This window comes from Erpetoichthys calabaricus, chromosome 12 (genome assembly GCF_900747795.2).
Source record: "Erpetoichthys calabaricus chromosome 12, fErpCal1.3, whole genome shotgun sequence".
Classification (NCBI taxonomy): domain Eukaryota; kingdom Metazoa; phylum Chordata; class Cladistia; order Polypteriformes; family Polypteridae; genus Erpetoichthys; species Erpetoichthys calabaricus.
This window is the reverse complement of record NC_041405.2, coordinates 8152726-8164932: the sequence shown is the minus strand read 5'-3', so window position 1 is coordinate 8164932 and position 12207 is coordinate 8152726. Positions and strand designations below refer to the sequence as shown.

The window sequence follows — 12207 nt, the reverse complement described above, 5'->3', positions numbered from 1 at the left end:
TTCGCTCGTTGAGCGAATATTTTCACTGTGTGGTTACCTGTGCAACAGACATCGTTGCAACATGAACAAATCTCTCGAAATGAGTGCTTGTTTAAAGCTTAACAGTAACGTGCTTGCACAAACTGGTCTCTTGGGTTGAAAAATTTGATCTTGCTGACTGTACTCATTAGACCACTTAATTTGTTTGATCATTGATAGTCAAGCTGCATTAAATGGCATTATGAACTGTGAGTGTATTTTGTTGACTGAAACATAACAATTGAAATATGTGTAGGCCAGCATTAGTGGTCTTACAACAGAAAAAAAAAAAAAAAATTGTACTAATATTATGTAAAAAGGCCAGAAACTAAATAAAATAAATACTAAAGTTTTAAACACAGAACTAAATAAAAATTAAAATTGTTGACTCCACTGAAAACTGAAAAATAAAATAAAAACTAAGACTACAATTTTTATCAGAACTGAAAAATCACTGCAGTGGCTACCTAACAGCTAAATGTGTGTTGAGCATACTGGCTCAAAAATGGCTGCCGCTGCATCATTCAGGTGGATGCTACACATTAGTGGTGGTTGAAGCGGCTCACACTGAAGTGTTTTGAGTAGTGAGAAAGATCTTCATTGATTCAATCGTACATATTCATGTATTACTCACAAAGTAACCTTTTTTAAATTTTGTAGCTGTTTTTGCTTCTCATAAATTCATAGGTGGATTTTCTTTTTATTAAAAGAGAAGTAGGTTAGAGGTGGACAGTGACCAGATTTCAATTTACAGAGGCCAGTAGCTACAAACTCAACAGTAACTGTGCAATTTAGTACATTTAAGGGCATATGTAGAAGAAATTCACTTTGTAATGTGTACCTTTTTCTCTTTAATTACAATTGCTCTGTCTGATTTTAATTTTTGTATTTTAGTTGTGTTTATAATGTGTGTTTTAACTATTGTTCGGTGTCCTTGAGTGTTTAGAAAGGCACCTACAAATAAATAAAATGTATAATTATTATTATTATCTTTCTAACAGATCAACCTAGTCATTGGAATGTACTTTTATGGATATCCTTGGCTGTACTTTTCGGGGTGATTTTTCTCCTGGTGTATTCTTTCTCAGCAAAACACATAAAAAGTAAGTTGGATTTTTTTTTACATTTCTTTGATTTTTAAATCTGCCCCTGTAAACTGAGATTTTATTGACACATTTTTCTTTAAGTCCCTTTTTGCTGTACAAACAAAGTACACATTGTAATTAAAGATTCCACACCTGCTATAATGCCACAGAAGCCAAAGGGTCTTAAGGTTGATGGTTTTATTTCATAAAGAGAAAAAGAACTTGTATGAAAAGTAAAAATAAAAACAAAAAAAACATAAGGACCCTGTTGCCTCTCCCGCTTTCAATCTGGTGGAGATGTACACCACACCACTCCTTTCTTGTCGCCATCTGTCTCACCACTCCTTGACCCTGGCCTTTCTTGTCCTCTACATAGATTTGTACCCTAATTCCCTTTCCAACTCCTTCCAAATAAGCAGCTCAGCATGACTTTAAATTACAATACAATACAATTTATGTTTGTGTAGCCCAAAATCACACAAGAAGTGCCACAATGGGCTTTAACAGGCCCTGCCTCTTAAAAGCCCCCCAGTCATGACTCCCGAAGAAGACAAGGAAAAACTCCCAAAAAAAACTCTTGTAGGGAAAAAAATGGAAGAAACGTTAGGAAAGGCAGTTCAAAGAGAGACCCCTTTACAGGTAGGTTGGGCGTGCAGTGGGTGTCAAAAAGAAGGGGGTCAATACAATACAATACAATACACAGAACAGAACAAATCCTCAATACAGTATAAAAATAAAAAAATGTACAAGTACGGAGCAGAATTTAACAGTAGATGATATCACATAATAGGATTTGGATTTGTTCAGAAACGTTCAAAACCAATAAACATAAAGAAAAACAGCAGTATCTGCCCATCAGCTAGTTGCAGAACTACAGACAGATTGTAGAAGAAGAGTTGTACATGGCAGACACAGTCAGAGTCCTGGAAACCTCGGCCATCAAGCTGCCTCCCCCTATTGGCCATTCCACAGCTGAGTCAGCGCTGGGCCGGCCAATCCAATGAAAGGACCCCTCTACCCCACGATTCCTGCGATCCTCCATCAGGGATGACTTTACCTTATGCAGGCAGAACAACTTGGTAGGTGGGCTGTGGCACCAAATCTCAATTCTCAAACAAGTCAAATGAGAAGCCAAACAAAATGACACCTTTTATTGGCTAACTAGAAAGATTACAATATTACAAGCTTTCGAGGCAACTCAGGCCCCTTCTTCAGGCAAGATGCAAACAATTTGCTTGACTTCTCACTACATTCATAATGGCTAACATGGTACAACACTCTAGTACTTCAAACAAGTCAAACAATTATCCCAAAATGTGTTGCCTGGTTTGGAGAAAGAAGTGCCCAGCTACATGCGTATGCTTGGTGTCTATTGTTTGTAGGGTAATCTATTGTTGGTCAGCATTTAAACTTTCCTAAAGTTATAGTAAAGTTTATCCTGTTTATAAAGATAAAAACATGATGTCTAAATAATGTTTAAGCTGCTGAAGGTGCATATGTCACTGCCACTACTGGCTAAAACAGTGTTCCATTAAAAATAAAAAATATCATATATATTTGTTGTAGCTCATTGAAGTTTTATTGTTAAAGAATGTATTTCTGATTTAATAATGAATGTTCAGAGGAAGAGCTACCGTGTGTGTAATTTTCTCAGCATGTGCAGAAAGGTCGGATGCACATTTTTTGGCTTACATCATAATAAGTTGTAAGTTGCCTGAGGCTCAAAAATGCCATTTAAATCCAGTCTGGCATTGTTGTGTCAACTTTGGAAACTTTAACTTTAACACTTCTTGTTTGCAAAGTTGACACAACAATGTCAGACTATTCAAATGAAATGCTACAGAAGAGAAAAAAAGATAAGCTTTTAATTAACTAAATTGTGAAAACAGAGTTTTCCTGAGCTTATGCCAGCAGCCATACCACCTGCACTTCAGAACAGGTTATCCACCTGAAGCTAAGTGTGTTTCTGGCCCAGCCAGTACTGGAAAAGGGAGTCTGTCTAGAAAAACCTAGGGCTGATAATGTAAGAGGTGTTGGTGAAGTCAGTAGGGGGCGCTTACCTTGTGGTCTGAGTGCGGATCTCAATGCCCCTGTGCCAGTGACAGGGACAATGAGCTTTAAAAATGAGAAGTAAAACCAAGGTCCTGACTCTCTGTTGTCTTTCGAAAAGAGTAGAACGCCAACGTCCTGGATAAATTGGCCACCATGGCCTGGAAATTCTAGCCCTCTAATCATCCAAGTTACTTATTGGTTAACTATCTCCATCACACGGAGCTCAACATACATGTTACCAGGATGTATTGCAGCCAGTGTTCCCCAACATGTGCCTGTAGAGCCTAAATGAAGATATGGTAAAGGAATTAAAGGCACTGGGGAGACTTTTTGGCTTTAACTAGGGTGTGTGGTCTCAACCTAATAGCTAATGTATAGTGAGCATACTGATGTATAAATGACTGCTGTTGCATCATCCAGGTGGCTGATACATATTGCTGGTGGTTGAAGTGCCTCTTTACACTATACTTAAAGTACTTTGACTAATTAATTCAATTAATTATTATTATTCATTATTATGTTCATTTGCTTTTATGTCTCCACAGAATGGAGATTGGAAAGGAACGCAACAGAGGTGACAGAATTTTGTAAGTGATGTCTCTTGAACATCTTGTTGTATATCCCAGCACCACACCACACAGTAGCCTACCACACTCCTTTCTTATTGCTTCACTTTTTTAATAATATTGCCTACATTCCAGTATTATGGGTTTGATTAGGATGGAATGTAAGCATTTCTGTTGGTTTCTAAAGGTTTACTGGAGAATCATTCAGTGATTTGTTTGTTGCTTGACTACTTCTGAGTTCTTGGTTCAAATCCCGACTCGGGCACTGTGGAGTTGACACATTATGTCTTGTCTGCATATTATTTTTCCTTTTCACTCTGATTCTCCTCCTACATCCTAAAAAATGTGTGTTAATAAATGTGGAAGTGTTTGCACGTGAATGTGAACAGATTCAGTTTGCAGTTTATCTTGGGCAGATTGCTACCTTATGCCAAATCCTACCAGAATAGCCTCTGGATCTGGACGGAGCATCCCATGCTTCTACCCAGAGTGTACCTCTTTGTGTTATTTTAGTGGTCTTGTCTGTTTTACTTGTGGGCCACAATCCACACATGGAAGATTCACCCCTCCCTGAGTGGCCCATGTGCTCTCACATTAGGCTTCATGACAGTGTGGCTGCCTTTGTCGAGGCCTACTGTAACCTTTAGTCATGCCCTGTGCTATCCTGGAGGCATCCTTACCCCTAACAACCTCTTGCCAGTCAGCCACCTTCTGTGACTACACTATACTGTCATTTTGTAGAAACAGAGGCAAAGGTAGGTAATGAATGCAAAGTATTTTAAACTGTTTTAGATTACCACTTGTCCGAAAGGACTGACTGCATTCTCAAACTGGACAATCTTAACGCTTGCTGTGCTTCAGTTGTAGCCTCAGAGGCTTAAAAATAGTCTTCTAACCATTCTGACAGAGTTTTTCTTAGACGATAACATTGATCTTAGTATGATGCACCTGCAGAACCCTTGTGTAGAAAGCATTACTTTGCGGGTACGGGCCATATTTACTTAGATTTATACTGGAAAGCCATGGTTAAAATTAGGCCTAATTCTAACCAAAGTGTTCAAACAGCTGACCCTTGTTATCCCTTTAAATTGCATAGAGCTGCCTACATTTGATGTGAAAATGAGAAAATTAAACTAGGAGCATTGTATGCACATAGCAAAATATTCCCAAAGCTGCTTAGTCCAATTCAGGGAGCATGAATATGGTTTCTCTGAGAAGGATTCACCACCCTCCAAAGTTACTTGAAGTTTTGAGCTCAACATACATGTTGCCAGGATGTATTGCTGCCAGTGTGTCCCAAAGTGTGCCTGTAGAGCATAGATTTTTTGGCTTTATCCGGGGTGTGTGGTGTCCATTTCAGGTCATCGGAGTAAGGAACTTTAGAGTCATCATCGCTATCTACAGCAATGTGTAGTTGATGTGAGAGTGGCCGGCCTTCTCAAGTCAATAACCAGCTCCTTGATTTAGCTGACATTAAGCGCGAAATTGTTGTCTTGGCACTCTGTAACTGTCTTACCATTTCTTGTGATCAGACCTGTGATGGTGGTGTCATCAGTAAATTTAATGATGGATCTGGAGCTGCGTCTGGTCACAGAGTCATAGGTGAATAGGAGGTTCAGCACACTACCCTATGGGGTGCTTGTGATAATGACCAACATTGAGTAAGTGATGCTTCCACTCCTATTTGCTGGAATCCACCAGATATTAAGTCCAAAATCCAATCCAGAGAGGGACCTAAGACCTTAGTTAGTAGTTTGATGGTCAGCTTGGAGGGTGCAACCGTGTCAAATGCTGAGCTGTAGTCTATAAAAGGGACACTGACAGAGCATTTTTTTATTATTCAGGTGAGTCAGGATTGTATAACATACAAGAAATCTGGTATCTTCAGTTTACATACCATCATAACTGGTCCACAGGAGGGGTTCCAAACTATTTTGACTACCTCATGTAATATATCTTGTCTCAACACAAGTCTCTTAAGACATTTCCTAAACAACTGCTCTACTAGTTTGCAATGCAAATTCAGTTTTACCAACCATTTATAACTGAGTCACTTTTTCTGTCTGATACATGTGCTGTATGTAGTTATTTACCTATAATTAGTGGTAGAGGAACAAAGCTCTATGAAGCTTTTGTGGCTTCTTCCTGGTTGTGCTGGAATAAAAGAATAGAAGTTTCTGAGCTTTGGAAATAGTGACATCTGGTGGCTTACAGAAATCATAGCAGCCATGACCTCTATGTAGCACATACACTACATAACTGTCATATTGATTGCTTAGTTTCAACCAGGCAGGCGCACTAAACGCATAGCAATGCTCTCTGTGTGAATTTTGATCTTACAGTAATCATGTTGTCATTTAAACACTGCAATAAATGTACACGTTAGTATGTCTAGCAATTTCCTCTCTATTATAAAAAAAATCTTGCGACGATACAAGACTTTTTTCCTGCGACAAGACGTGATCTTTTAAAGAGAGACAGAGATACTTTCACGTCCCACGAGACCGACAAGTCATGTCATACTTACAACCTTTGGATGCAAGACCCGTGATACACATGCAGAGCAGGTTAAAGAAAATGGAAGTAGAAAAATTCGAAAGTCTCAAAAAATGAGAGTAAGGATCGCATTAGTGCAAAAAAAAAAGGAAAATATTACTCAGTGAAATAACGGAACAGCAAAAAGAGATCGAATAGTGTTTGAGGATGTCTGGGGGAGAAGAGAGGCAAAGCAGTGAGACAAAAGGACAGCTGCTGTACAGGCTTTTAAACGTTCAAAGTGCTGCATGAGATGCAGATCACGTGGCATGTCAGCAGCAGCAAGCCAGCAACTGATTGAGCAAAGAGGAGGTAAAAAAAACAACTGTTATTTGTTTTCCATTGTATCACAGTTTAAGAGAGGTTTCGGAGTAGCGACCATGTCTCTTTGGTGTGTGTTCAACCCCTTTTCTTCACAACGGCATGTAGCACAGGTTGGGGTTGGGGAGCAAAGTGAGCAGGGGGCGAAGCCCCCTAGTCTACTATAAAATAAAGTTTAAGTGTGTTGTTCTAAAAATGTAATTTGTTGCAATGACAGCAACCATTACAATTTCATTGTAAGCCACCAGTGATTCATAATTATGTGATACCTGTTACGTTCGAGGGAATTTTTCTTGAGAAACAATGTGAAAGTTTAATATTTTTCCATCATAGTTTGGCAAACAGTAGTACTGAGGAGCTAAGAGAATCCTAACAAAGTTTACAGAATGTGCTTGAAGAACAGAGCAAAGTGAAGGGAAAGTTATAAGGAGTTAGGGTCTACGCCACGGATGGGCAAAGGTCAGTCCTGGAGGGCCACAGTGGCTGCAGGTTTTTGCTCCAACCTAGTTGCTTAATTAGAAAACAATCCTTGCCAGTAATTCAGTTTCATGGCTTGTTAGTGCTTTAACTCTGCCATGTCGAGTCATTCTCATATCCTAGATTTTTTTTCCTTCCTAAGGATATCATCCAAATAATTTGAAGTCTAAAAAGTATGAGTTATTTTCAGTCGTTCACTTTTTTCTCGTCACTATCCTCCCAAGTATTTAATTAAACCCAATACAGCAAGATAAATACACACAGGTGTAAATGGAAACACGCTAAATGGAAAAATGCTGCTTTCTTTTGTCATTTGAATCTTATTGCTAATTAAAAAGCCATTAAAAAGAATACAGCTGTTTAAGACTAAAATTAGCAATAAGGGTTCAAAATCTTAATGAGCAAGACAACTAAAATGAAGCTGAAGAGATACTAGAGCAATAAGAGCTTCTTATTAAGCAACTGGGTTGGAACAAAAAACCTGCAGCCACTGCGGCCCTCCAGGAAAGACTTTTTTTTTTGTTCTTTATTTCGCTTTATACAATTTCTTGTATTAGGAATTTGTTAGTTTTCACATACTCCTTGGGGTCAGAGCACAGGGTCAGCCATTGTACAGCACCCCTGGAGCAATTGAAGGCTAAGGGCCTTGCTCAAGGGCCCAGGAGAGTAGGATCTCTTTTGGCAGTGACGGGGATTCGAACCGGCAACCTTCTGGATACCAGCACAGATCCATAGCCTCAGCCAACAATACCCTACAGTATTAGTGACACATTATAAGTTTCACTACATGAGAACAGTATATCATAGCTTTTATCTTATTGTCTGATAATGGATCTTAATGTTTTCACACTCTCGGTCGCTTTATTCCACTTTTGGACTCTTTGAATAAAATATGACTGGTCATTTCACAACCCCTTTTAAATAGCAGATGGGATAACACAAAACTTTGAAGCAGTCATACAGTTCTCAGTGTTTCAGTGATAATTGAAGCTTCGGACATCATCGGTCACGTACCAATGGGAATTTGGTACAAGGTCTATACAGTGTGCTCCACAAAAGTGATACAAGCTTGAAACCTCGGGGTCAAAGGACCTACCCTACCTGTAGTCTGATCCTCTAACATTTTTGTTTTTTAGTGGGTAATGTCTGTTTTTTTTGTACTGTATGCTGTGTTTTTGGCATATATTTTAAAACCAGTGCGAGTAACAATGAAGTCTTTAAATTGTACTGTCAAGTTTAACGATGACAAATTCATTTGAATTTAATTTAGGAATGTAGATTATTTTTGTAGTGGTGATAGGGTCCATCACACTTTTCAAATTTTTAATAGGATGTACATATTGTGTTGCTAAGTAAATGCATTTTTTTTAAACATATTTTATTGTGACTGGTTAATGGTATGCTTCCTGACTATATAAGAACCTGAGGTGAAGCATTTAAAATGTGTTTACAGCTCCAAAAATGCAAAATCAAGTTAGGGTTCCATAAATTCAAAGCATAACAATTATCAGCTTTCGCTACTCCTTCTAACACTTTCCTCTTGTCTCTATAGCTGTCTTTGCTTCTCGTATATTTCATGTTGGATATTTGAACTTACATCACAATTTAAAAAAAGCATATCTTTGATATGTTTTATTTTAATGCTTTTTAAAGACACTGACCACTTTCAGACTTGGTCTTAAACATCACACACAACTGAAAGTACTACCATGTCTTCTTGGATTTTCTAAGTTATGATGTCTGAGATTATTTGAAGTTGACGGTTCTCTTTTTTCTTTTTCAGATGACAGAAGCAAGCCAAACTTGTCTGAGATCGCAATTACCTCTGAAAATTGTAAGCATTTTTCTGCCCTTCTGAAGGAAGAGACAAGTTTGCTAAGATTGGAGGAACCAAGTGATCAGAATGTAACCCCTGACCATTGTGTGCGAAATGAGAAGGAGGAATGTGAGACTACTTAAGAGTTGTGTTATCTAAAACATATGCGTTTACATACACTTTAATAATTGTGCTGGTATCACAAATTCAATGTAAACTCTTATTCCGGTTAAAGAAACTGTGATATGAGGTTAACACATACAGTACATACTGTAGATTTCTGTGCCTGTTAACCAATTCATCAAGGTGCCATGTAAACCCTTAACCAGGTTACACTTGAGGATTTCAGAGTCTGCACGTGTCATTGCGTCGTCCTCGAATCCAGCAATTCCATTATTCCTTCTGGTTGGAATAATCTGTCTCAGTCTTTCAGAAATTGCTAAATTTTTGTCGATGCTAAGCTCAGTAGCACATGTGAGCTGCATTTGGTGCAACGTGTTAAAGGTAACAAGCATTATGTAGTCCTCAACTACTACTTAAAGTGAATCGTAACCATTTGTTGTATTTTTCTTTTTTTTTACTATTGTACCGTCTCGTCTTTTGTTGCTTTAGGCACGTGGTCTCAGTGGTTGGCACTGCTGCCTCACAGCTCAGGTCACATTTGTAAACCACAAAAATCAGTCCAGCAGAGATGGCAGTTGCTTCCCTAGCCCTTATGAACACACAAAAAGACCAATACATCATTATAGTTCACTCAAAACTAATTCAGTTCCTTCTTCCCCACTGACTTCAGTGATTTTCACTGTGTTCTGCAAAGGTCCTGAACATTTCCATGATTTTGCCATTACTGCCATTTTGCATTACTACTCAGCACCTTTTAGATACAAAAACTGAAGCTACAATTCGTCACTAGGGGAATTTACAAATGCATGTTTCTGAGCACAGTTTATTCAGTTGTGGAAGAGTATTCTGATAGTATGGAACACCAGATTGAAAACAACCCCCTGGCCAAGATAAGAGTCCTTCGCAGAGAGCAATACTTATACAGACTCTTAAATTAGAATTGCTTACACGGCAATCCCTTATTCATTTGTTCACTTTCTAGTTGCAGTTATAGCATTAATACAGTGTTTACAAAACATTTTTTCTAAGCAAAAACATCTCAAGACACACCACGATTTTCAACTAACCACAGAAACATTATATCATATACATGTTTAACTGTCCGAAGGGGCTAGACTACCGGAGAAACCAGTAAAAAGGGAGCTCCAACATGAGCATTCAAAGACATGGTACTTAGTGAGCACTTTGTGTGCATCTCCCAGTTGCTTATTCCCTTTGCCTACCGCTCTCTACCTCAGAGGCAACTTGTATGCCCACTACACAATGGCCCTGTGAAACTCGTCGGAGATCACACACCCAACCAGATGGATTTTAGCAACCACGAGATGTGTCCAAAGTGGCTTTAAGTGCTGTGTCTGCAACAGGGATCACAGAGCTGCTTTTATGTCAGCTTCTCCAGGTAGTTGTGTCCTCCTCCGACAGGTCTCGACCACCTGTGGAGCTTGTCTTTCTCAGGTTCGGACTCGTGTGTACTACGTTATTATTTCAATGTCACGGCTCACCACTATGCTGCAACACACTAGTTGAAAAACACTGCTATAATATATTCATAATTGGCTATCAATAATTTCTCATGTGTTCTTATATAAAGATTAGACTGTGACATCTAAAAGCTCATCCCTCTGTTGTTCTTTTTTTCAATGTTCACTACTGAATTTGGGAAAAAATGTTGTCCAAATGAAAATTCTGAAGCACAGGAACAACATTAGGAGAAGTTCTGTTAAACATCCAATGTCCATCCTTTTAATTGGGCCTCTCACTTTGGTACTGCCTCTAAGTTATCAGTCTGTAGATGAGAACATCTTCCATCGAGAGAACGGTCTGGAATATGATAATGTTTCTCAGAGGTTCAAGCGAACCTCAGTGAGACCTACTGGAATAAATTAAATTAGCAACATGCTCTTTAAATAATTCAGGGACCATCTTTCTTCATTTTGTAATATATTTATATATATTTATATTTTTTTATTTATCATGACAATTAACATACAGTATGTATTTATTTATATATTACCTTCAATGTATTTAGTATACTGTATTAATTATTCACTGTATGTCCATCTTTATGTTGTTTCTGTATTTATGTTGCTTCTAATTTTATTCTACATTTTTTTTAAGTTGTCTTTTTGTTGGTGATTTGTTTGACATTCTGTGAAATGTTTGCACTTTTACATATTAAATCAAAAAAGCTTTTCTTCAGGTGTGTGATTAAAGATGGTTAATGTATGTTTTTAATGTGTTACTTTTTGTTTAATTTTATTTTACAATCACGAACTATGAGATCATTTCATTTTGTGTATTAATTTGGTAAATTCTGTAGTTCCAATTTATACAAATAAAGTTTTTGCAGATGTAGTCCTTGAGTTTTACTTACTTTGACATGAAAGTTCAAGTGTGCTGTAGTGTTCCTGTATCTCCACTTCACTAGCATGCGTCACTGGGTTTCAGAGAAAGAGTTTAGAGAAAAGGGGACAATGGAGATTTGGGGTACGGCAATAGGGAGTTCCACAAGTTTCGAAGTAGTCCGCCATATCAACGAGTCAGAATATAAATGGCATGATGTGACATTCAGGTGCAACTGGCAACTAAGTTAACTGATTTGAAAGTTGGAGCATTTTCTTAGTTTACTGATTCACATTTACCTTGACTGTGGTATTTTGTATATTTGCATCTTCTGCTTGTCCGTCAGCCGCTCGGATCCCCAATACAACATCAAGAAAAGGGCTCTTGCAAGCATGCAAATACCACCCTTCTCCATCTGCTTTAGGTAAGCTAACCATAAAAGTACTAAAAAAAAAAGGTCACTTCCCTGGAAATTAATGGAGGGGGGAAAGAAGTAGTGTAGAATATACAGTAAAAGAGTGAAGTGACTGAACTGATGTTATCGGAAGAATACTGTTGTAAAGGAGCAACCATATCAGCCTGTAGCTAAATGACGTTTGAACTAATTAATTGCAAGAGAAATGTGAAGCTACCCCAAATGATATAAACATAGCCTAGCTTTAGATATGGAACTGCAGGTGATATGTGGGATACGATCAAAGGCATGCAACAAGGACTGCACCGTGGTGTTCAGTTTCTGTGGTGCACAAAGAGGCTGATTGTGCCACAAATAACAAGGACAAGACAGGGCAGGATTACAGCTTACTTATTGGTATAACCTACAACAGACTAATCAAGCATTACAGCTTATCCGTACCCAAGGAGCATCTTT

At 38.2% G+C, this 12207-nt stretch overlaps 1 long non-coding RNA gene across 1 annotated transcript; it reads left to right on the top strand.

Annotated features, from left to right (window-relative positions):
- Positions 1-1024: 1024 nt before the first annotated feature.
- LOC127529821 (uncharacterized) lies at positions 1025-11226 on the top strand. Its single transcript, XR_007936442.1, has 3 exons — positions 1025-1121; positions 3701-3742; positions 8838-11226. It is a non-coding gene; the product is annotated as an uncharacterized LOC127529821 (long non-coding RNA).
- The last annotated feature ends 981 nt before the right edge of the window (positions 11227-12207 follow it).